Source organism: Simochromis diagramma, unplaced genomic scaffold (assembly GCF_900408965.1).
Source record: "Simochromis diagramma unplaced genomic scaffold, fSimDia1.1 OVJJ01000343.1, whole genome shotgun sequence".
Lineage (NCBI taxonomy): Eukaryota > Metazoa > Chordata > Actinopteri > Cichliformes > Cichlidae > Simochromis > Simochromis diagramma.
This window is the reverse complement of record NW_024386831.1, coordinates 12,850,269-12,876,167: the sequence shown is the minus strand read 5'-3', so window position 1 is coordinate 12,876,167 and position 25,899 is coordinate 12,850,269. Positions and strand designations below refer to the sequence as shown.

The 25,899-nt window shown below is 42.4% G+C and overlaps 1 protein-coding gene across 7 annotated transcripts in view; it reads right to left on the bottom strand.

Moving 5' to 3' along the window:
• si:ch211-45c16.2 (mitogen-activated protein kinase kinase kinase 13) overlaps window positions 1-25,285 on the bottom strand; it is a 37,524-nt gene extending 12,239 nt beyond the window's left edge. For 2 of the 7 annotated variants that reach the window (XM_040027957.1, XM_040027963.1), the window contains exons 1-2: window positions 25,176-25,285; window positions 9,687-9,749 (exon numbers count right to left, since the gene is read on the bottom strand). The gene's annotated coding sequence lies outside the window, so the exon portion shown is untranslated. The other 5 variants (XM_040027958.1, XM_040027959.1, XM_040027962.1 and 2 more) reach the window with 5 other exon arrangements.
• Between the last annotated feature and the right edge of the window lie 614 nt (window positions 25,286-25,899).

The window sequence follows — 25,899 nt, the reverse complement described above, 5'->3', positions numbered from 1 at the left end:
GTTGGAAATATCAGAAAGGCATCAATTCAGTGCGGAAGAGACAACACTGCAGAATTAATACTAATAACTCCTTTCTAGGAAACTTATAGGAAACAGTCGGCCGAAACCAATCACACACACCAACCGAGGCTTTTCTATTATCTCTCTGAAGCAGTAACACTATAGACGGGATTAAAGACCTTGCTGTGTATTAGGACTGCTGAGAGGAAGACATCTGGCACGAACAGCCCATTCTCATTCTTAAAGCCAACAAAGGCCCAGGCAGCCGTGAACACGGAGGGTCAGAAACCGACACAGAATCACCAGGTGAAGATCTTTACCATCCTAATGTGTCTGTGAGTCAGGAAGGGACACAGCATTTAAAAATAAACGACAAAAAATATGCAAATCCTCTGTATGCACTTTTATATTTGGATTTTGATATTGTGACATATTTGGTAAATGCACTGGTGCTTTTATAAAGCTTTTCTACTCTATTTAAGCACTCAAAGTGCTTTCTTTCTGCAAGCCTCATTCACCCATTCATACAAGCACCCTTTTCTATGTCTAACTTTATATAACCTGCTTGCTCTTTATAAAACGATAACTTTTATCCTAACATTTACAACTTGGGGTTTGGTGTCTTGATGAAGGCTATTTTGACATGCAGATTAGACCAGCCCTGCGAAAGATTAACGGCTTGTCCAGGAAGTACCCTGCCTCTCGCCCCATGACAGCTGGGATAAGCATGAACTGGATGGATGGATGGATGGCATAATTATAATTCTTTGTTAATTGAGGAAATAAAATACCAAATCACACTGACAAATTGCCTATTGCATCCACAAATATTACACAAATACTTCCACATCTACTGATGGTGACGTGGCAAAAGCATAAAATCAAAATAATAATTATGAAAAAAAAAAAAAAAAAAAAAAAAAAAACATTAAAATTTTGTTGTGTTACATAACACTGGCTCACATGATCTGAAGGTTAAGGTTTGATAGTTTAATAACACTAATCAGGAAATAAATCTGAAAGATCATCCAGCTGGTGAACCCCGAGTAGAGATCATTTCATCATGCATACCGATCCAAAGGTTAAGCACAAACATTCATGCTCAAGCACTTTTTGCCTGATAACATCAGGCATAGTTAAAAATTACCAGCAATTTTGCAACGTGACAAACAAAACTATTTATTACGCAACAACAGAACCAAAACTATCAACATTATTCACCTTCTGCTACCAATTTTGCAACTTTTAAAAGGATCAGTCATTTCCTAAAAGGCAGATTTTAAAGAGACTGTGGGGAACTTCAGGCAATGACTAATTTGAGTGCATTTACGGCAGTAGGATGAAATATAATAAAAACTATGTTTGGATAAAAACATAAAGTAGTAAAAAAAATTAACTCCTGGTTAATTATTCAGCAGCAATTTCTGAATATTTTTAATATTATACTAAAATCTCTGTGTTTGATTACTACTAATTGCTTCTCAAATATAATATTATTTCTTACCTGTGCTGAAGCCCTTTTTCCTGTAAGTGTACCTACATTCATGATGTAGTAATTGGGTTTGTAGCCGCTCATATATAGCAGGTCAGTGTACCTGGACTAGAGGTGTTCTGTACGCACAGTGCATTTTTCCAACACTGCCACCAGGAGTTGCCAAAGTCAAAACCGGTCAAATCCTCCAGGCCGAGGCTTTAATTTGTTGCAAGTGTGCCGCACGCTGTGTTTTCGGACAAACAGATGGCCTTTTATCCACAGTCTGACTGTGTTTATCTACCCAAAAGGGGGAAAAAGTGAATAAATCACTGTGTAAATGACACTTGAGCTTTTTCTCTTTTAAATCCACAAGGACAAAAATCCAATCATGCCTGAGCAAGCTGTAGAAAACAGAGGGTGTGGGAGACAGAGAGAGAGAGAAAGGGACATAGTGAGAAGCTGCACAGTGCGCACGGTCACAAAAGATCAAAGTCCAGGAGGGAGGAGACAGAGAGGCAGAGCAGTGCCCTGGCTCTGTGTTACGTGGAAGGAGGACAGTCATATAGTCCAACTGAAGCCAGCGTGGTTTATGTTGCTCTCTGCAGCACGGTCGTAGAGCTCCTCCACTTGGCACGGGTCAAAGTACAAACAAGCCCTGATTACTCGGCTGCAGATAAGTTCTCTGCAGACAAAGCTGCAACAGACCGCCTGGAGTCCCGACTTCAAACTTAGTTTTAATCCCACTTTTATTCCAAGCTTCTGTTCGATGCTTTTTGCAAGTGTTCACCAAAAGCATGTACTGTATCCGTGTATCTACTGGACGGGTAACATGAGTGGTGTGAGTGTGGGGCGGCTGCCAGGAGCTCATCTATAATGCAGGCCTGTCTCTAAGCAGGCTGCTGAGAGTGCAGGGGAAGGAGAGAATGCTCTCTCAGGTATCCAATAAATCCGTCCCTTCCAAAGCAGAGACAAACGAGCTGTACGAGCAAAGGCCCATGCTGTAATTCCACCTCACAAACGGCTCTCAGAGCTGGGCTTCTGACGTGGGCTTGCTGTGGGTGGATAAGGCTGACTGGACAGAAACATGCACAGGAAGACCTAAAAATTAACACCTTTTTACTTTTTTTGTTTTTAACTAAATCTCTTTCCAAACAACAAGAATCTTTAGTGCCTTTATTCTACAAATCCAGCACCAAGAACAGGAAATGGACCTCTTGCTCTTTTCCATTAATCTCTAATGGAAGATCTCTATGGGCGTAGAATCCCATGAATAATGTCTGTGCTGCGGGTTTCATTTCCACAGGCATTTATTTACAGGACTTTCCGAAAGAGATCGTGACTGAGTAAAAGGACAAACCGACGGAGTGTTTGCACGAACTCAGTGCTGCTTCGCAGAAGTACACAACCCACTTATTTAGCAGAATGAGTAAAATAAAGAAAGAAAGGGAGGAAGAGAGGGAGAAATTATCAGAGGCTGATCCTTTAATCCCTCTACAGGGCTCTAGAGACATGCTTGTCCAAACACAGACCCTATTCAGCCCTCCCCCTCAATTTATCCTCCACATAATTCCTTTCATTTCTTGCCTCTCTAAAGGTGACCTAAAGCCTAACAGATCATGACATGTACATGCATAGTATATAGATACAACCTTAAAAGAGCAGAGCAGCACTGCCAGATAAAGAGCTCACTGCAATTGGTTATTGTAACGCTTCATATCCGAGTGCATACAACAGCTGGTGGTGCAGGGGGATCAGGTTCAGGGAGCACACATGCTCACACACACACACAAACACGCATACACAGACAGACGCACACATGCCCGGGGCGTGTCTGGCGAGATCCAATAATCCCACTACTCCCAGCAATTCACGGGGGAATGCAGTTTTTTTTGTATCACTCAGCAAAAGCCAGTATGGTTGTTTAGATCCTGCTTCAACACTCTGTGCCAGCAGGATGTTCAGCGATACTTTGAGCGTAAACGCACGTACACAGTCCACCCGCAAAACGCGGCATTGCGGGCGGCATCTGCGTTTCTGTGCTCCTCATTAAGAGAAGCCCTGCTGGGACCCATAGAGGGAACCTCCCTTCAGGTGACAGCTGCGACCCCCTGACAAAGAACCAATTTAGCCCCTATCCCACCACATCATTCACACGTTACCATGTCAACACAGCATCCGTCCTGACCTTCTGCTTCCAGTCGCACTCAATCTCATCCAACACTTGGAGAGGCTACAAGCGTGAAGGCTGTAGTTGTAACATGTGCTACCGTGTCTTGGACACAGAATGATATCTAGATCTGGTTTTTAGAATATCAAGATAATGTCACTCAAGCCTTTTTTTGTTTACATTTTATACATATTAGCAAAGATGTGAACTGAAATAGCAACAAATCCTCTAAAAACATTCCAGGATACAGATACAGACGTGGATCAGCATCAAAAGTCAATCACGTCCAACTTTAGCCTAAACTCACCTCCGTTAAAACCTGAGCAATCCCGCTAACAAGCAGACAAACTGAACCAATCACGTCAACTCGTCCACAGAGGTCACGAGGACGAGGAAAACCATATCATTCCACTGATCAGTTCTTCAGCTTCCTTTTGAACAATAAGATGTCAGAAGAGAAGTAAACATCTCACTTGATGAGATACTGGAGGTTCAACAGCTGCCCTACAAACAAAATCAAATTGCACACTAAAGCACACATGCCTGCAGCACAATGAGGCACAGCCTTTCACATCCGGTCATTCCTGAGAGCTCATTTCTGGGAGGAAAGAAATACCTGCAACAACAGAGCACTTTCATGCCTCCCACTTCCCTCTTGTCTTGAAACAAACATGAGTGAGAGACAGATGGTGAGAGCAGCGCTCGTCTTCACTGAGCATGTGCTCGTCTTGGTTATTCTGGGTCATAATTGAACAGCTGAACTCTGATGTCTGTGCTTGTTTCTCTCCTCTGTGCACTCTATGGACTTTCGCGGCCTCTGCTTGTCTAGTGACTAAGCAATGGTGTGAAATTTGTAAACATGCTGCTCATATATTTCCATAAATTCCTCGGAAATGTGAGCTGCCCGGTCCTGATTTGATAGTCGGGGATGTGGTCCGACGTGTAAATCAGCTTTCGCTTGCTACCAAGGCCGTGAGTCCTGCCAGAGGGGATTGGACAGGCTGCCGTAGGTGGGTGAAAGTAATAATCTGCTGGTGTGGGGAAGAGCTGTGGAAGGGAGAAATAAACAAATCTGGCACAGCGCTCGGGCATCTGCCGTCACACGGCTGACATTTCCCACTAATACCCTTTTTTCATATTCTGATTCCCTCTGCTGACTCACCTAGGCGGACTTAAAATACCTGTTATTGGCCGAAGGCGAAAGCGGGTCACAGAACAATAATCCCTGCCCGTTTACCTGCCTGCTCAGGGTCTGACTGGCATTGCTGGTCGAATAGGAACAAGGTCGAAGCTGCCGCTAGAAGCCACAGGGAAAGTGCCAGGTGGGATCATGTGTAATTGGGTTTGTTGTGAAGACTGGATTGAGTCAGGTGGAGGAGGAGGAGAGGGGAGGTTAGGTGCATGAATGAAAGTGGCAACGAGAGGCGATGAGTAGGAGGGATGGAAGAGTGAGTAAAAACAAACCCGAAGAGTGTGCTGTCAGCATTCAAACCCTCCAGATGACCAACAGAATGAGCACGACTGTGAATCATTAGCACTCCAAACACACACACACACACAACTTGTGCCTCAAATAGCCTCATCTGGTACAAGCCAGAATCGGAGAAAATAAATAACTGAAGAAAAGCTTGTGCGCCACCGACACGTCACACACTCTCCCTCCAGCCTCTTGGCAAGGCTGCAGACAGCACTGCAACCAGGACACAATGCCTAAAAATCTGCAACTATCTGGCATATGCTCCTCTGCAAAACTCTCAAGGCTTCAATACGAGCCTTTCTAGTCAAGCAGACTTTCTGCTCCCAGTGATGCTTAGCAATAAAAGCTCTACAGAGGTCTATTTATGAATACTAACCACACTCCCACACACACACATCCAGATAGCTGATGAATTCGAACAGACAGAGAGGGATGGTGAGGCCAAGGAGACAGTGGAGGGAGAGACTGGCTCAGAGAAATGTAGATAAAGGGGGAAAAAAGCAGATTAAGAAGGAAAAAGGGACCAAAGAAGCTGTGAATGAGGCAGATAAAAAGGAGGGTGGACTGCAGAATGAGTGAAATCAGAGGAAAAATTAAGACGAAACAGAAAAACAGACGTTTTGCTGTTTTCCGTGGCTGCTCGCGGCGCGAAACTGTACCGACCACGCTCCAGTGGGAAAGACTCCCAGAGCGACAACAAAGGACACAAGAGGAGCCGGCTCCATGTGAACCGGGCCTGTCTGCCCTGCACGACCAGGAGACAGCGGCACGCACGCACGCAACACACACACACACACACACACACACACACACACCCACACACCCACACACTACACACACCACACACACACCCACACAACACACACACACACACACAACACACACACACACACACACACACACACACACACACTACTGCACAACAGGGCAGCTGCTGCCACAACAATTCCCCTTGTGCTCTTTTAATAGGGACGGCCTGCCTGGCCCGACAACAGCAAGGAGAGAGACAGACACACAAACAGTGACACAACAGACAAACATGCATATTGCAGGAGCCTGCCTGTGACTGACACCGTTATAATGGCTGAAATATGAAAATACACAAAGCCCCAGCTAAAAAAAAGAAAAAGAAAAGGAAAGAAAAGTGGGGCAAGACACTCTAAGGGGACCAAGTGGGTGTTGTACTACATGTTCTTCCTTCTGCTCAAAAACAGCCTCTCTAGCACAGCAGAAAGCCCAGAAAATCAATACACATTAGTGCTCCTGTTATCTCCTGGCTTCATGCTTTCCCTGCTTGCTCTTAAAAACACAGCATGCATGTAAATCTAAGCAGTGAACCTCCCCCAATCAGCAAAGTCAGACACTCTGGAGAAAACCCCTCATAGACATGAATATCCAGCTTTTTATTTATTTTTTTTAATGCTCTCTTGCAAAAGGACGGCTGGATGTACGTACGCTGGAGTCGTCCCCTCCTCCACCTCCTCTCCTCTAAAGCCTGGCTGCTGGCTACTCATCTTGTGTAGTTACATAAACATGCTTAGTAGCAGAGGACAGAGGTGGGCACACACAGAGCTCTCCTGCTGCCAAGTAAATACAGAGGTTGATGTAAAGAGCTGCAGGAAAGTCGAACATGGCGAAGCGGGCAGGGGGACGTTAAATATGCGAGAGTTAAGAATAAGAAGCAGTGGAAGGAAAGTCAGTGTGGTTTGGAATGACCGTGACTGTACACAAAATACATGTGGCCCAGATAAGTCAGACTGAGGGGGAGTTATTTATCTATTTATTTATTGTTATTATTTATTGCATTTGCTGGCAAAAATAAAGCAGGTGAGGGCGGGTCTGTTGCCCTGTATCTTTACCTACATCCCACCTGTCCTTCAGAGGGCACAGAGAAGCACTGCATCAAAAAAAAAAAAAAAAAAAAAAGAAAGAAAAAAAAACCCAAAACCCAGCAGCGGCGTCACCGCTGATCCTAAAATAGCTCCAGCACGCACCAACGCACGACCGCTCAACACACTCCTGCAGCACTGCTACTGAACAAATACTGACATGTGCTCTATACACACAGACTCCCTGCAGATGTGCGATGTGCAAAAGAGAAAAATCATACCCATAAGCATGAGAAGGACAAGTACCTCCACATTACAGTGCTTCCACTCAGATGAACGGCAAAAGACATAGCATCAGCAGATTACTCACAGCAGACACGGCTCAGATTCATGGTCCTCTCTCAGCTAAGGCAGGGATGTGTGGAGGGGGGAAAAAGCCGGGCGAGAGGAAGACAGAACTGACAGTCGGGATTCAGAAGAAAGGAAAAAAATAATAATAAAAGAACAGGAGTGAGGGAGAAGGCAGAGGATGGAAGATGACAGACATTCCTCTAACTCCTGCAGCACCTGGGCTGTGAGTGGGAGGGCGGCATAGTCACCGGGACGATGAAGACCTGCTCACGTCACACTTTTCATGAATGGAGCCGTCTGACGCAGGGAGGACGCAGCTCAAAGAGCAGAGATGGGGGGTAGGGGGGCGGAAAGGGCGGAGCTTGTTGCACAGACTCAGAAAGGAGGAGGTGCAAACGGAGATGAAGAGGAAAGCAGAGGAAGAGAGATGGAGGAGGAGGAGGAGGGCGTGCATTTCAAAGCAGCACCAGCTGGGAACAGAAGGTTAGGCTGCGGTGGCGTCTCCGTAAGTAGGACAAACTGTTTCGGCACAGGAGAAAATCCTTTTGTACCAAATCAGTTCTTTCACGCCAATTGTGTCAAAATCACAAATGTCTGCAGGCTGGATCCAGTGAGGACTATCCATTTGTCATGAAATACTGCCCCCCACCCCCCTCAAAAAAGAAAATTGGGACAAAATATCTTGCTTTGCAATCACGTCCGGTGGAAATTAATCCCTCTGCAGCGCCAGTGTCAAATAACAACACATGTTCTTATTTTTCAGGCTTTTAAATAGCATGAAGGGTTTGCTAAAGGTCACAATTAGCACAGCAGTAGAACATTTATAAGCTGAAAGTCAGAACCAAATAAATGAGTTAATCTAACTAAACTGAAGTCAAGATGAAATAATCTCTAACAACAAAGTGTTTTTAAAGAAATTAGGGACCACCTTAAACATACTTCACCAGTGTGTTTCATTAAATTTGCAATTTCTCCATTACAAAGTATTTTTACTGTTTAAATGTTAAGTTTTCCCCCAGTCTTTCTGTGTTTATAAGAATATGGAGTAGAAAAGATCCCTGGGATTATTGAGAAATATCAGCAGCATCACAGCTGAGCAGGGAGCAGTGCGGATTAAAAGCAATGTCTTTATATGAATATCTAGCAATAAAACAGAACTCTATGAAACAGACATCAATATCAACCCACTCACATATTCAGACAAGATGCCTTTAAACCCCATTTACCCCCACAGGTGAGCAGCTGGAAGAGCCACACTTCTATCTGTACTCTCTAAGCAGACTTTCCTTCTCTCTTTGGCCTCAGATAAAGGAAGAGGTGATCAGTGTTGATGAATGAGATTTAGCTGAAAGCACAGAAGTATAATTTGAGCTTTCAACACAAAATAATAACTTGTGAATAACCCTGATTAATATCTTCCACACAGATCCGACAGCCAGGCTTGCTCCACTTCCTCAGTCACCTTCTAGAAGCCATCACTGGAAAGCAGCACTTCAAAATATCAGGAAAACTCAGTGAAGAACAGTAAAGACACTGAATAAGGACATTACAGTGTACCAATACCACCTCTGTGATTTTCTCCTACAGAATTACAGTTAAATGAGGTCACATCCCATTCATTACACACATACACAGCTGCACTATGAACACATAAAACCACACAAGCAGTCAGAAATGTTCCTGTAAACTGTGGTCATGTGACTTCAGTTATCGAATCATTATGACCATTATAACTAGCACGGGGTATAAATGCTCTGCACTGCTGCTCTTTCTCTATATTACATAATAACTGTTCCAGTGCAGTTTAACTTCAGGTTCCTGCACAGGAGGCTTTATGCATGCTCTCCTCATTTACATAAAACACCTAAATCTACAGCTGAAATTATTAGAAAATGTATCAATTAGTTATTCTACAGGCAACAACAATGCAAAAAAAATTACTGAGTATCTACATATACTCAGGTAAACAAGATGGCAAAAAAAAAGTCCACTCAAAGAACTCAGGGCACAGTTTCATACCGAAGTCCTTACTGCAAAGGCCAGGCAATTACCTGCGTGTCACTCACTCTCTCTCTCCTATCCACTCTACACTTCCCTAAGTAACAAAGGCCCAAAATGCTAAAAAATGTAATAATAATAGTAATAAAAAGAATAATCTTACAGCAGTAGGGGTTTAATAGCTTCAGGGCTGAAAAACTACGATAGTCAGAGAGAAAATAAAAAGGTCAGAACGTCAGGAGAATTGTTCTTTTCTCTCACCAAAAGGTCATCTATCGTCTCACACAGTCTCTGACACCCTCCCCTCAGTGGGCACCATCACTTCGGCCATTATACTGGTCAGCACATGCTTGTGACTTTGCATGTGTGTGAGTGTGTTCATTTACTGACCTGTCAGGTGGTTTCTGACCATCTCAGAGGTCTGCAGAGCGGGAACTGGATTCAGCTTCTCACCTGCAGCATAAACACACACAGAGCGGTGAAAACGGGGTTCGTGCGAGCAACATGTTCCACTTTAAAGGCTTAAATAAGGACAATGCACTGCAAGCATGATGCGCAATTGGAAACGCTGCCAACTGCAACATTTCCACAGTGACATTAATAAATCAACTCAACGGATGAGTCACCAGATGAGAACGGCACCCCCCTTTCCCTCAGACTGCTGAGGGAAGGAGGTGCAACTAGGGCAAAGACAAGTAGCGGTGGTGTATCTGTCTGTGAGTTTGTGTGTGAGGAAATGGCACAGACTGACACTGACTGCAGCCAGAGGGAGTACATCAAAAAAAGACTGATAGAGAGGGAGGCCTGCGGGTGAAAGGAAAAGCTCGGGGAACAGATGATCCCCCGAGTGCTCTTGTTTCAGGCCAAAACCTCTGGGGAAGAGGATGCTGGGGAAGGGCAGCAGGAATGTAATGATGCATTGAGAGTGGGGGGGTGGGGGTTGGGATATTGGAGCCGCATTGTCCAATCTCTATCGTAAAGCCACACCCCAGCAGGGGTCCCTGCCAGAGGAGGCAGCCTGGTATCCTGGGGCAAATAGAGGCAGAGGCGTCCAAACACTGCCTATAAATGGCGTGAAATGACAGTGAAATGAGTCACGGTGCAGATGGCTGTGGATGTAAGCTCTGACATTAGGGAACGGTGAGTTTGTACTACTGGATTTGTTAAAACTGCACTTTTGTGATGCACGGTTTAATAAGTGATATGTCAAGCAGTCATCCCGCCCCCGACGGGAGAGAGAAAGTGAAAGGTATTCTTGCTGTGCTGGTATAGATACACAAGAGTTCTGGTTAAATATTGACAAAAAGGGACTTTCAAGTATCAACGGGGAGCTGGAATAAAATTTTGGCTCTGTTTGTTTAGCGGGGACAACAAACTCTGCTCTAAAGCTGAATCTGAATTACAAAAACACGCCAGAAAGACCCCGAAACAGAAAGTCTTAAATCCGCTGCTTCAGTTGAGTTTAAGACATGTCTTCTATAAAATCCTCTAGTAAATAATGGTAAAAAATATAAGTTGAAATGTCTTTTCCCACAAAAACACAACCTACACTTTTGGAGCTTTATAATAAATACAGTTATAAAGTCATAGCATGATTACAGCCATTAAAAGCCTCTGTGTCTGTTTGAGCAGTGATATGTTCCCGTAGATTTATTGAGACATAAATTCAAATTGCTTTGTGGTGTATTTAAGGGCACCACAAAGCAGCACAAAAACTTAAAACACTGTGAGTCAAGGCTAAAATCAGACCTTGCCTTTACATTTAAAATAATTGTCTCATTTAATTTCCTCCATCTAACTTTGCTAATAAGTCTTGAATTCATTTTAATGTTAATGTTCCTCAAACTGAAACTTTTGGTTCAGGTTTTCTCCTGAAATGCTCACAATTTTCATCTCAGCAATGCATGAAGCACAAATAAAAAGGTTACAATGATAAAGTCATTCAAAAAAAATTCAACAAGTACAAGACTGCACCATGTAGATCAAAGCAATGCACAGTACTTTACCAAGGTTCAACATAAATTTTACTCCTAACTAGAGCTGGGCGATAGAACGATAACGATATGTATTGCGAAATAACTTCTTCTCGATAGAAAAATTAAACTATTGCGATAGACCTCACCGCGCTTGTCCTCTTTAAAAAAGCGAGAACAGCCAATCCAAATTAAGTAGCGCAGAGCTGAACCAATCACAGCCGCAGCGTCACGTCACGTGACTTGTTACGTACAGCACAAGTGCCAAGCCGCACATGTGTATTTGTTTGGGAAGCAGCCAGCCGCCGTGCCGCCCGGGTAATGGAGGAAATGAGTGTGCCGACTACAGAAAAATCAACCCAGAGCGTGACCGAAGGTTACCGACGAGAAAACAGATGATGGTTCCAACGCGGAGAGATTGTCGAACGGAAGAGCCATAGAAGTTCCGTAGTGTGAAGGTATTTCGGCTATTTCAAGTCTGACAAAAAACAGTAGCGCGCACTGTAAATTGTGCCGAAAGCAAGTCTGGAAATACAATAAAGCCGTGCATGCTCAATCTCTGACTGGAAGCGCTAATTCGTCGTTCGGCTTTTGTCCGACTAAAGTAACTGTTAAAACTGTTTGAAAAGCTAAGCTATACAACAAGGAGAGATTGAGAATTTCCTTTTAGTTCTCAGTTTATTTGATATTGACAAAAGTTAGTCAATTTTGTCTGTTCTTCTGTAAAACAAATAAATATTTATTTCTAGAATTAATATTTTGTTTCTAAGTGGAATTGACAATTTAGTAGTCTGTTTCGTTTGTTCTATTTTGAAACTTAAACGCTTTAGCGGCTGCCTTTTGTGTAGTTTGCAATATTTGCCTTTATTTATCTGAAAAAGTCTCATGTTCCTTAAGTACATCTACCCTGTTGAACTTATTATGGGAAATAAATATTTAAATCAAAACAAGCTGCTGATTATTTCACATTTTACTTGTGAGCAACGGCACATTTAAATCTTACAAATATAGTTATTTGGCTTATATCGTGATATAGATCGTTATCGCCTGAAATGGAAAAAAAAACAAAAAAACATATCGTGATATGAAAAAATCTTATATCGCCCAGCTCTACTCCTAACACAACTTTGTTTGACCGTTTGCAGTGCCAGTCAAAGGTTTGGACACTCTCAGTGATACTGGAGTATTTCTTAGCCTTTCATTACATTGACTTGCATTAAATAATCACAGCAACAACAACTGAGTTCTTCAGTGACTACAGCAAGTTTAGCTTTCTTCACCAGCTCAACTTGCAGTGGGTCAGTGAAGTGTAACATGAAACCGTGCCTTCTTCCATATCATCTGCTCCTAGCTTATTTTTCTAATAACTGTTTGGGATAAATCATCAACAGCCAAGTGAGAGGAAAACTGAAGCACAAATTCACCTTTAAAGACACCCAGGTCAATGTGGGGCACCTCGAATGCTTACAAACTTTAATCCTCAGCAGTGGCAATGTGCAGAGTCTGCAGTGGCTGTAGGACAGACCTGACCTCCCTAAGGGGGCCCCACCTGGCTCCATTCACTCCTGTTGCAAGCAGCTTACATGATTCTGTTTAAACAAACCTCATGACAACATTGCAACCCACTCAATGGAAACAAAGAGGAGTTATCCTTCTGATAGCAAACAAAGGAGGGGAAAAAAGGAGAAAGACAACCAGACAGCAGTAAATGGAGAAAATAATAATTAATTATAATGCTAATTTACTAACGTAACCGGGGAGCTCAACTTCCACTAACATCACAAATTGTTAAAGCTTTTATTTACACACACACACACACACACACACACATAATGCCTTCAGTATGAATCTGAACAGAAAAAAAACAAGTTCAAAAACAAGTTCAAAATCCATCAATCCATTCATTCATTCATTCGCTTCCACTTATCCTTTACACTTTTCTTCTCACATTCACTCCTGCATTCATACCTAGGGCTGTGCGATATGACCAAAATCTCATATCCCGATATAAAACATCTATCATCCGATAACGATATAAATCACAAAAAATGTAATATTTTCTGTAAATTCTGTGAATCTCGGGTAGGTGCACTGTTTCCAGCTGGGCGTCTTGTACCTGGAGTCGAGTGTTTTAACCGATGCATGAAACTACACATTTTTAGACATAGGTTGTAACGGCCGCCATTTTCTTTGTGAGTATTTATTACACGGTGTGCTGCGGGGGAAGCCTTGTTCTAACGTTTGAGTCTAAGGTTTATTTTTTAGCACCTGACGGCTCTTATTTTGCTTCTCGTCCGTCAATACTCTGCATACTTTTTCATGTGATTGCGTTTACTTTGAAAATTCTCAACAGGATCTTGAGCTTTATTGTGAAAGGGTTATGTGGAAAATAAACAAGCGGACATGCGGTGGTTTTACCGTCGTTGTTGCTAATGACAACCCATAAAAACAGGCGCTTGTCCGTCTGTAGTGTGGTTATATTAAATATAAGAGAAAGAGAGAACTTTAAGAAATTAATATAGCCACTACAGTGACCATCAGAACGATGAAAAAATATTGTCGTAAACAGTTAAACAAACGATAGCGTAAAATGAAACGATAGACGTTTTTATATCCATCCATATATATCGTTATATCGAACAGCCCTATTCATACCTATGGGCAATTTAGTATTTCTACTTAACCCCACTAACTGCATGTCTTTGGACTGTGGGAGGAAGCCAGAGAACCTGAGGAGAACCCACGCAAACACGGGGAGAACATGCAAACTCCGCACATAAAGACCCTGGCCTGATGGTGAAATTGAACTCGGCACCGTTTTGCAGTGAGGCAACAGTGCTAACCACCAAGGCTGGACACTGTGCTGCCGAGCACAAAGTTCAAAATCATTTACAGCATTTTTCAATGAGCACATTTTACAACACACTGCATTTTTTCCTCTTGTCATGTAGCTGCACAGTTAAGTTTATTCTTGCTACAAATTATGTTAAAACATTTTTAAAAAGTACTCTTCTGCCCAACAAATAAAAAGCGTATTTCAATTAGTGAGGTTATGGTGATGACTTTCGTCTCAAGGGCAAATGATCAGATCTGTGGTGTCTAGCCTTGATTGATCGCTACCAAAAACCAAAATCCACAAAAACTGTTTAAAATGCACAAGTGGGTTATCGTTTATTGACTTTTATGATAACTTTTATCATATCAGTGAAGCCCCTAGTTAAGGAAATCTAAAACAAGATCATGAAATCTTTCAGAGTACAGTAAATCAAATGGAAGAAATAAAGAAGGACAAAACAAACAAAAAATCAATAAAGACGTAACTAGAGAATATTTGGGGTTTTGTTTGTAAAGTTGTACTCAATATTTACTACAACCTCCTCACATCCTGCGGCCGATTACTTGATTCAGTTTAGTACAGTGTTTCATACCTTGGTAAACAATAGTGACTCTATCATGTCAAGCTGTAAAATAAACTCACTGCCCCATATGAGGACATACTTTCTTAACGACATTTACTTTCTATTCAAAGATGATTCTTAGTTCTTCTACTTATCAGGTCCAAAATGTAAACGTTCAGATCTATGGAAGATTATTCCTACCACAGAATTTTTCATTTATTTTTCCTTTTCTTTTTGCCGTTCTGGAGTCAAAACTTTGGGATATCTAACCTTAATTAACAATAACCCAAATTTTCAAGCTAGGTAAAGGTTTTAAATCATCTAAACTAAAAACAACAACTCATTTTCCCATCCCTCAGATTTTTGTATGTTCCCTCCGCTGATTGCACAGCGAGAACAGTAAATGATAACAATCTGTCCAGTTTCCTTCTTCCTCAGTTTATAGACGTTTTGAATACTTAGACAACCTCTTCAAAATTTCCAAAGCAAATAAATTCACAGAGTCTGACCTCCGTTTCTCAGTTAACCTCATTCCAGCGGTTGCAGCTGCCTCCTGCTCCGCCTCCATCACCGGCACACACGAGGAGCCGGTCGGCGCTCCATGTGTGTCCTGGCTTTGCCTCAGAGTGCGACGGAGCTGTAAACCACACTGGCTCACCTCTGTTATGCACACTCATTACTATTTCACCAGCAGGGGAACAGCAGCACTGACAGCTCCTGTGTCCTCCACATTAATAAGAGAAAAAGCAGCATCGCGCACATAAGCTTACAGCGGTTTACCTTTCAACCTGCCAGCGCAGACACAGACACACACACACAGCTATGATTACAGACAAACACTTCCATCAAAGTTCAGCATATTTACTTACTGTGCATGGAAAGAAAATAATGCAACCCATCGCTATCGCCACAAAAACCTCCACACTTAAGCAAACAACCACCTGTCATAAAAGCAGAGTGAACAAAAGCATTGTTCAGCTCCCCGGCAGATGAAAGAGAAAATCTTTATGTACTTCTCCTTTATCAAGGATTACATCATTTCCTTTCATGAACACATTTTTTATTATTATTATTTGGGAAGTCTTTAAACATTTATCCTCTTCTTCAGTCTTGTGTACGCATCTCTAGACATATTTAACTTTATATTTAAAAAGACTTAGCTTGAGCAGGAATTTATATTTGTTTCAGCCACAAAAGTAGACTTCACCCTAAACAGAGCCGTCATTAATACTGAGGACATAACATGAAGCCATGAATATCAGCGTTTGGACTGATGAGGGATGAATGGGTTTGCATAAACAAACAAATACTGGGGGTTCAATTTAGCTTAAATTTGACACGAGAGACATGAGATTGGTTACCAACGGACTTTATACATATACAGTTGTGTATAGAGTATTTACACCTGTGGGTAGGTGAGCATGCAAGCATTATATTTTCAGTAAAACTGCAGGAGACCTGAAGGACGCGTTCAAAGCATATTAGCAAAGTGATGCATTATGAACAAAAATCAATAAAGATATGTGATACAAGGTAGCTCCAGGTATCATTAGCTCAGTGGAGTAACAGTAAAGCTGTTTTCACACATGAACCGGCACCCTGAGCCTTTCAACATTACCCGTTGTAGCTGCATGTGAGAATACAAATGTGTTTAACCTCCAAACTTCCCGAGCGTAAACTGTGTCTGACTGCAGCCGTATGAGCTAACTGTCCAGTGAAATCTCAGCGAGCGAGCATCAGACGTCAAAGCCAAACAGGAGTGGGAGCGCATCTGAGGTGGATAATTAGCTCTGCATGACCCGATTCGCCCGACACTGACCCAAGCTTTTGCAAAAACACTGTTTAGGAATAATCAGATTAAAAAGCAGATTTTTAAGTATTTGGAGGTTTGTTTTTTTTGTTGTTTTTTTTAAAGGAATGAGAGAGAAAAAAAAGAGTAACCCCCAAACTAACATTTTAAATCATTTTTTCCACCAGTTCTTGTAGTAACTCAGTTATATTGTATACTCACACTACCCATGGTTGCTTTGTACCATGATCCTGCACTCACATTCTCATTTATAGAAGCTGTTGAAAGCTGCTCTCACAGGGCACAGTGAGGTTCATGATTTTATGCATTTTGTGCTTTAATTGTGTTTCACCCTCTCATGTGCCTTTTTGATTTGTTAATTAACACAATGATTTTCACAGGCATGCCCGAGTCCAGCTACACCACATCCCAGCTTCCCTCTTCAGTTTGCTGAAGTGGGTCCAGGCACGCCGATGCGACTGATCTCTCTGGTCAAACAGACTGGAATTTGGCGTCAATCATGCTTTCGCACTGTATGGATTGTTAACAAAACGACTTTAACTGCCTGATTGTGTAGTGTGAAAGTTTGTTATTAAAAAGCAGTGTTAACACTTTCACCAAATTCTTTTTTTGGTGGGGTTACGAATCCCATAATTTGTGCGGCCCAGGGTCAGCTCAATGTGCTGAGGATGTCAGATGAATCAAAGAAAAGACTTGTAAAAAAAAAGGATCTGCTCTGAGTGAAGCCCAATTCATGGTCAAACCTGTTTGGCCAAGATGGATGACAGGAAACAAGCCGGCCATGCTGATTGGTCAAATTTACAAAGCCTGCATGAGTGAGGATGAGTGAATCCTGCCCACAACAGCCTCTGATTCTGGGAGGCAGATAATGCTTGTGAGATTAACATCCTCAGCCCACCAACAGCCCACAGCTTGACCAATCCGTGCCGAGTGGAAATTACATAACAATGAGCGTTCAACACACCCGCAGGATTCTGCTGACAATCCATCTATGCTAGCCCCCTCCCCTCTTTATCATGATGATGAGTAGCAGCACATCCTCCCCTCCCAACAGCGTGCACCTGGTAATCCCGAGCGTGATTTGTGGGATTGCGTGCAAAGCCATAATACCAAACACGGCAGCCAGTCTTAGATAACATAACTTTTTGAAGGTTTTCCAGCCTTCTTGCCTCTAATTATTTCACTTAAAGAGAATTTCAGAAGTGGGACGCACAAAGAAGCAATGTTGTGTTCATTCAGACCCCACTTCCCTAGAAGGAATATAAAAGAGGAAAGAGTGCAGGGTTACAGTCGGTGGCAGACAGTGGTGGTCTGAGATTACAGCTGTGCAGCTGGGAGAGGATGCTGCTGCTGCTGCTTGGTGGGGTGAGAGGTTAGAGAAAAGAAGTGAGGTCACAGCTGTGCAAAGGCAAGAGGAGACTTAAGGGCAAAGCACGGACATCATAAAGTACCTGTGCAAAATACACTGCATATATATTAGTTACATTCACATCTGAATGTGAAATAAAGTGCAAGGGAGAAAATTCCACATTGTTTCCACATTCCTGCACTCTTGTTTACCACTAATACATTTAATCTATGACATTACAACCAGATGATGGTCACCTGATGCATTTATTAAACATTACAATTTAATAAATGCATCAGCGGTAAAGCGAGACCGCGTGTGGAGTCGCATTTAATTGTTTTTGTAGAATTTTATTATGTGCGCAGGCTGCTGAAGAGTTACATGGTTAAATTACTTTTCTGTTAAACTAAAGGGTTAAGCAGCCACGCTGTACTTTTAGCTAAAATTTCATGTGAAAACACTGTCTAAGATGCTTTTGTGCATACACTGCATTATTAATATTGAGCTCTAACACTGCTGCTGACACCTTATGGCAACGGATTCACACTTTGAATTAGGTGATCAGTGACAGACGCTCACTGGAAAAGGAGGATGGAAAAAGCTCTTCATTTTGGTTGAACTAACACACGCTGCTGCCTGCGAGCTGCAAACACTGATAAAGCCTTCAGTTTTTTTTCTTCTGTATCGTCAAAAATATCATTAGCGCAAATTTCGCTGGAATCCTGTGATTATAATCTTGAGACTTTATGGCCTACCGCCAGTCTGTAAAATGTTTCCAAGCACCCTGATTTATCACAGACGTTTGGTTTCAGCCCTGAACACAACTTAATCAATTATATCATTTCAGATTAATTAATCTGATAGACTGACAGTGTAAAAGTAGGACTGCATCAATGTTTAGTCCACCACGGCCCTGTTATTTCAAAATACACAATTTCTGTTCTTTAGAAAAAATGTTGCCACACCTTGGCAATTAGGGCCCAAAGGCTATTTACCTTTTTTAATTATTTATTGTTTTCTAATCAAAAAAAAACAGCAAAAACATCAACTACTCCTATAGGTAAATGCCAACTTGTTTGGCAGTAGGCAAATATCAGTCAATAAAGCTAAGGGTAAGGCTCAGGTATTGTTCCATCTCCACCTAAAACCTAAAAATATTCCATTTAAAAGCATTTAAAATTAATCATATAATAAATCAAATGAATAATAAATTATTTTTCTGCCATTCACCATCAGTAGGACATCCCAGACCCCGTGCAGCTGATTATTTTGGTGATTATCAGCTAATTCAATGCATCACTGTTCAAGTTAAAGAAAGAAAAAACACATCCATTGTTTTCTAAAATCAATATAAATATTTTTCAACATCTAATTTGCCTCATTTGTCATCATTTAGTGGAAATGTTCTTCACGTGGAGTTTGCTGCACACTTGCACTTTGCGACCAATTTTGGGGAATTATTCCTGTTGCACTGAGCGAGCGTTACGTAATCCGTGGGTAGCTGTGCATCGCTGTTATTCATACATTATTCTAAAGTTGCACACATCAGCAGTCGGAGGTGCTCGAACGCACTCGGCCTGTATGACTTGTGCATGTGCTCTGGTTCTTGCTCCTCCACTCGTGTGTGTTAATATGCTCCCCATGAGGCGCTGCAGGCTGTGGTAATTATAGAAGCTCAGCTAGCACACATATCACAAGAGAGATGTGCATTTAAAGCAGTGCACTTTTAGCATGAACACAGCCCTATATGCATAAAGACAAACCAACGGATATACTGAAGATGGCTGTGCAGATATTAAACGTCGTGCTGACTGCCTTTTTATCAAACTCTGTAAAACAGTTCTCCTCTAAATAAGTCTCAAACTTAAACAGAGCTGACAAATGCACCTGTTTTCTTGACTTCATATTTCTTCATAATTTTAGCAGCAGAGTCTGGACACACTTGGGGTTCAGCAATGCTGCGTTAATCTACCCCCACCCCAACCTCACGGTCACACAACTGTAATACCCTTGCCCAAATATAAAGGGCTTAACCCACTTCTTAATAAAATCCCAGGTCCTCACACACGCTGACCAGCAGGGCGTCTGCGAGTGTGTCAGATAAACTCTTTGGCATACGATAACTCCATTAATGCCAACGGGGACAGACGAGCCCAGGAGATGGAAGATGATTACTTCCTTAACCACGCCGAGTCGTCATTATTGGCATTTAACAGTCTGATATAGATGTAAGGCGTGCCCGCTCTGCGTGTGCGCACAGCAGGCCAAGGATGGGATGGAGGCAGGGCCTGTGGAGTGCAGACATTGTTATTACCGAAATGTCACTCAGAAAGAAAGGAAGGAAAGCAAGGAAAGGAGGAGAGGGCCTGAGGGTGGGCGAGCGAGTAAGTGGATACAGAAAGAGTGGGGAAAGAGAGAGTGACGGGGTGGCGGTAACACATTCATCTTCATATCCCTCTTTTAGCCCAACATTTGCTGTTTGGCTTTTTCCACTCAACTGCTCTTCAATGGCTGCGCTGCCTGCAATGTGAGGGCTATTTTTAACAGCTGTTAGGCTTTCTGTCATGTTACCTAATCAAACCCACGACAAATCATTTTTTTAATACAAATTTGAGAGATTAGGACATAAACTGTGTTTAATCCCACACTCTGGGAAATTCACTCGTTACAGCAGCACAAGGGACAGGAAGAAAAGGTGAATTAGAGAAATATTAGAAAACAATACAAATAGAAAATAAATAAATAGGAAAAATAGTGACAAAAATGATGATGATGAAGGACCTACGACAGAACCACAGTGGAGGACTGAGCTCTAACAGTCTACTGCTATCAAAAGGAAAAAAGACCTCAAAAGCAAAACAAGTCTGGACGTCTTCTCTGGAGTTTACAAAGTGAAACCAAAGACCTTGTCTCTAGTGGGAATCAAGTAACATCAAAAGTGTAATTTTCTGTGCTTTCCCCCCCCCTTCACTTCATTTCAGCTCCACTGTTTTATGGTGACTTCCGCACATTTGTAGTGTTTCTCCTCTGCTCTGTTTCACTGCATTATGATGAAGAACACTACAGAGCAGAGCAGACACATTGAGCAAAGCAGGTGAGAGACAGGTGAAGTTAAGATATCTGACTTGTCAGGATACTGTTACAATGCAATTAAAGCTTCCAAGCAGGTGTTACTTCATCTACACTTAGCTGTTGTCCACTGTTCTCCACTCAGGGCAATGCTTTTACTCTTCCCTGAGTAAAAGCACTTTTTCTGCAGAATGGAGCAACTTTGTGTCTCCCCCTCCATGACACAATTTGTAACCACGTGGGGCTCATCAGCTTTATCCCTCTGTCATTACTACAGCCCTGCACATCACCTTGTTCTTGAAAATTGTTACCATTACACTTCTCCATTCCTCAAGCATCCTCTCACTCTCCAGGATCAACATGGTCAAAAGTTCTACTGTCCTGTCTCCCAGACATCTCAGGTGATAGGTATGTAATGTGGACCAACCACTTTTCATCCTCTTCACAGGCACATTGACTTCCTCCTTACTAATCCTCTGCACTTCCACCAAGGTCCCTCCACCCACCCTTCTTTTGCTCTCATTTTATTCACTTATCAGCTCCTTAAAGTCATCCTTCCATCTTCTCAGCACACTCTCCTCACTCGTTAGTCCATTACCATCTCCATCCTTAATCACCCTGATCTGCTGCACATCCTTTCCAGCTTGATATCTCGGCCTGGCCAATCAATATAAATCCTTTTCTCCTTCTTTGGTGCACAGCCTTACATACAACTCAAAAATGACTAAATATGTAGTTTTTATGAAGACAGACGAGTTTCTTTAGACATTTAACCCTTTCCAATGTTGGGGATTGCACCAGACGTATATAACCGTTCATAACTGGGGGTAGCACACTGCTGACAACAAATTTTAAAAAAAATACTTTAAATGCTACATCTTACGAAACACAACAATGAGCTTATTTATTAAGCCCGATAAGACACCGAAGCTGCTGCTATATAAATGTGACCCAAACAAGCAAAGCGAGTCTCCAGGGCTGGGATTAGTGAGCTCAGACCAGCTGCAAGGCTGCGTCGCTGCTGCTGCTACACATGTCAATTACATAAATGCAGCTTCCTGTCTCTGCGCCAGCATCGGGACCTTATTATGCTCTGCTGACGCTCCGCTCCACTCGGGACTCAATAGCTCAGATGCGCAGGTACTCTAGCAACAAACGCCCTGTTGTAATGCAACACTGTAACCGTGGAGACCGATGTCTTTAAGAAGACAGGATTTAAAGGTCGAGCCATGTAAAGCAGGGGCGGGCAGTTAATTTTTCCCAAGGTGCCACGTGAGAAACTGGGACTGATGTGGAGGTTCACACCAATGAGCTGCTAACACCCACAACAGTCCCAGTTTCTCATGTGGCCCCTTGGGAAAAAAGTAACGGCCAATTCCTGATCTCAGAGATAATAAAGGAGGAATTCAGTGTTTTTGCTGTGGAAAAACATCCCAATTACAAAAAAAAATATGTCCTGGGACAACTTTCAGGTGTGGATTTATAAACAGTTGGTGGACTAGCTGTACGTAGCACATCACATAGCTCCCTAATGTGTTTTGTTTTTGTTTGTTTTGTTTTGTTTTTTTACAAACAATAAAAAGCTGTGTGTCAGAATCTCACTTCTTTTCATAAAAAGTTGATTGATTATTCTATTTTTCAAATTAGACAGGAATAAAGCCAGAAGGCAAAATTTCTGCATATTAATTTTCTGTCAGTTTACTAATCGGTCAGCTAATCTGTTCTGCATACAGCCCTTTAAACAACAGTTCCACCAACAGCTTGCAAGACAGGTGAAAATTCCAGGAAGTCTTTCAGGAAATTACACGTCACACCTATGCGAGTGCACTTTGTTGAAATGAAAAACAACCCGGTGCTTGTTAGTGGCAGTTTCAATGTCATAAAAAATACACTACAATAGCTTCAAATGGTAGATTGGCCCCACATGTATAGATGTGACACTGTAACACCACCTGAGAGGTGCAGTCTCCAGCTCGGAGTCACCTGGGGGGGGGGGACCACATTTGGCTGATTAGTGTCGAGTGTGACCTGTAACTGCACCACAGACAGGCAGCAGTAACAAGGGAGGCAAAGCCATTAGTGACACATGTGGGCACTTACTGAAAACATCCCTCTCAGCACAATGAGGGTGGAACACAATGCTGCTGCTGCTGACAGCCCACAGCAGCCGTGGCTCACATGTGCGACGCCTTGTGCCGCCGACTGACTGTCAAAGCGTGTTGGCACAAATGAAGAACCCAAACGCTGTTGTGACATCATGAAAGACACATGAATGATGGCGGCTGATTTGTGTCAGATGGCTCCCGCTGCGCTGCTCATGGAGCGAGCGTGCAGGGTAAGAGGTCCACACCATCTAAAACTCAGTCACACGCTGCCAGTTTATTAGGCACAGATTGGTCCCGATTCAGTTTTAGGCAACACGGGCGCTGACGAGGGAGGCGATTAATTACTGACAAATACACATCCAAACAGTGTCCACAGCTGCTAAGGGGCACGCCTGTGAGGCACTTTGGTTAACATTTTTTGCACTTAAACCAATTTTATGGAGAAACTAAAGTGAGTTGATTGAGATCTAAGGTTGTCTTTAGGCTCTACTTTAGGGATGGATAAAGTTTTAAAAGTAAATAAATAAATCCAGCATTTAATTAACCTTCATCTTGCCAACTGGCTGACATGCACCAACACAAAGATCACTGATGAACTACAATCACATTATACAGCAGTTCACTTCAGCCATTCACCTTTCATTGATTTCTGCTGAAGTTCAAAGTGAGCATAAGAATGGGGAAGAAAGATGATTTTAGTGACTCTTAACATGACATAGGTTGTTGGTGTTGTTGTTGTATTTCAGAAGCTGCTGATTTCCTGGGATTTTCCCACAACACCATCTCTAGGGTTGCAAAGTGAGCAGCAGATCTCTGGGTGAAAATGTCTCACTGATATCAGAGGAGAATAAACCGGTAGCTCTGAGGTGAGAGGAAGGTAACAGTAACTAAAACAGCCACTTGTTACAACCAAAGTATGTAGAAGAGCATCTCTGAATGCACAACACCTTTAAGTAGCTGGGCTACAGCACCAGAAGACCACACCAGATGCCACTCAGCGAGCATCTCGTATCAGTGGTTCAGGCCGGTGGTGGTATAAGGGTGTGTGGGATTTACCACACTCACCACAGTTCGTACCTTTTTAGTACCAGAAGAGCCTCACTTAAACACCACAGTCTACCTGAGTATTGTGGCTGACTATGTCCGTCCCTTTATGACCACAGTGCACTCATCTTCTGATGGCTGCTTCCACCAAAATAACACACCGTGTCACAAACCAGTTCACTGTACTCAAATATATCTCAGTGTCAATATAATAGAGCACCTCTGAAGCCCATTAATCTGCAGTAGCAATATGACCAGTATCTGAGAGGAATGTTTGCAGCTGCTTTTTGAATCTATGCCACAAAGCATTAAGGCCTACCTAACCAGCTACTATCAACCGCTGTAAGACATTTATCCCCTTTTTTTATTAGCATGACTTGCAATTCTCCCTATGCTCAGAAGTCTTAACTCTAGTGAGGACCAACAAAACCAGCTACACATATTTCCCAACACATCATTAACAAACCACAAGCTCATTTAACTTTCATTGAATATGTAAAAAATAATTATTAGGGCTGGGAGGAATTAGTGGTGTACAGATGACAATTTAAAATAAATGATATTCAAAGTAAATAAGCACCAACCTGTCCCATCCTGTATCTGTTTCTCTCTTTAGCCACGTAGTCAAAAAAAACCCAAAAAACTAAACTAAACAAAACTTCAGTCTGAGAACTCAATAACAAACATTTCTTCACCAGCCTCTATAATTTCACCTCCTCTCCTCAGCAGCCTGTAATTTCCTCCCTCTCCTGGGTCAAACACAGGCTCTCTGTAGCTCGCTATTTAACGAGATTGTGCACTTGGTTACATAATGACGGCGAATAAGAGCACTAACCTCACCTATACCTGCCGTGTGACTCCCGTCGCTTAAAACCACGTCTGTGAGGAAGCCACAGGTGAAGGTGGTAAAGCTGCTGAGGACCGGGAGCCGATTTGTGGCTTTGATTTCATTCATAAACACTTTCAGGACCAGTCGTCGCGTTAGGCAGCAGTTCAGTGACAGCTGCCCCGGTCGGCACATTACAGCCTCATCACCCCACCAACAAACCAACAGACCGGAGCGTCTCTCTTCACCCTCTTCACACATTAACCTCCTCTCGGTAAATGTCCCACACACAACCCGGTTTCTTACCCTTCGGCGCTTCTCCGTCCCTCACACAATTCCGCCTGTCGTCTCCGGGTCCATCTATTTACTGTCCACACAAAATGGTACGGTCTAGTCTTGTGAGCGTCACACGTCACTTCCGGAGCCTCTATAACCCGTGCACCTGTAAAGCTGTTCACGTGGTCAAAGATCGTCTATTTGGTGCGTGACAGCACAGGAACGTGAGTTTCTAATAGCACTGAAGGTAAAATATATGAATACATTTTTAAAACTTCTGCTTTGTAATTACATCATAGCGGAAGACCACAAGCTGATTCATGTTACATGTGAATTTCTTTCTAATTTGCCACGTTTCCCCCTCATAGATAGATTATTGATCTATCTGTGATTATCTTGATCACTGAACTGTCATAATGCTTTAATTCTCTGCTGTACATTTGCAGTTTGGCACACAACAAAATACAATTTTAATTTTCACATACAAAAATACAAATTTATGTAACGTGCATATTCTTATCAAGGTCTACCCTGATCAGAATATTTTGATCAAGGTATAGTACTGGCTTTATTTATGTATTTATTTTTCTATGCTTATCGTTCTGTTCGTTTAATTTAGTTGCTTTTTATTCTTGATAGACACTTTAATGATTCTGCAAGAGATATAACTGTGCTACAGGACCTTCATAAAGAATAATAATAAAATGAGTATAATCTACAATGAACACAAAATGGTTAAAGGTATCACAGGCTC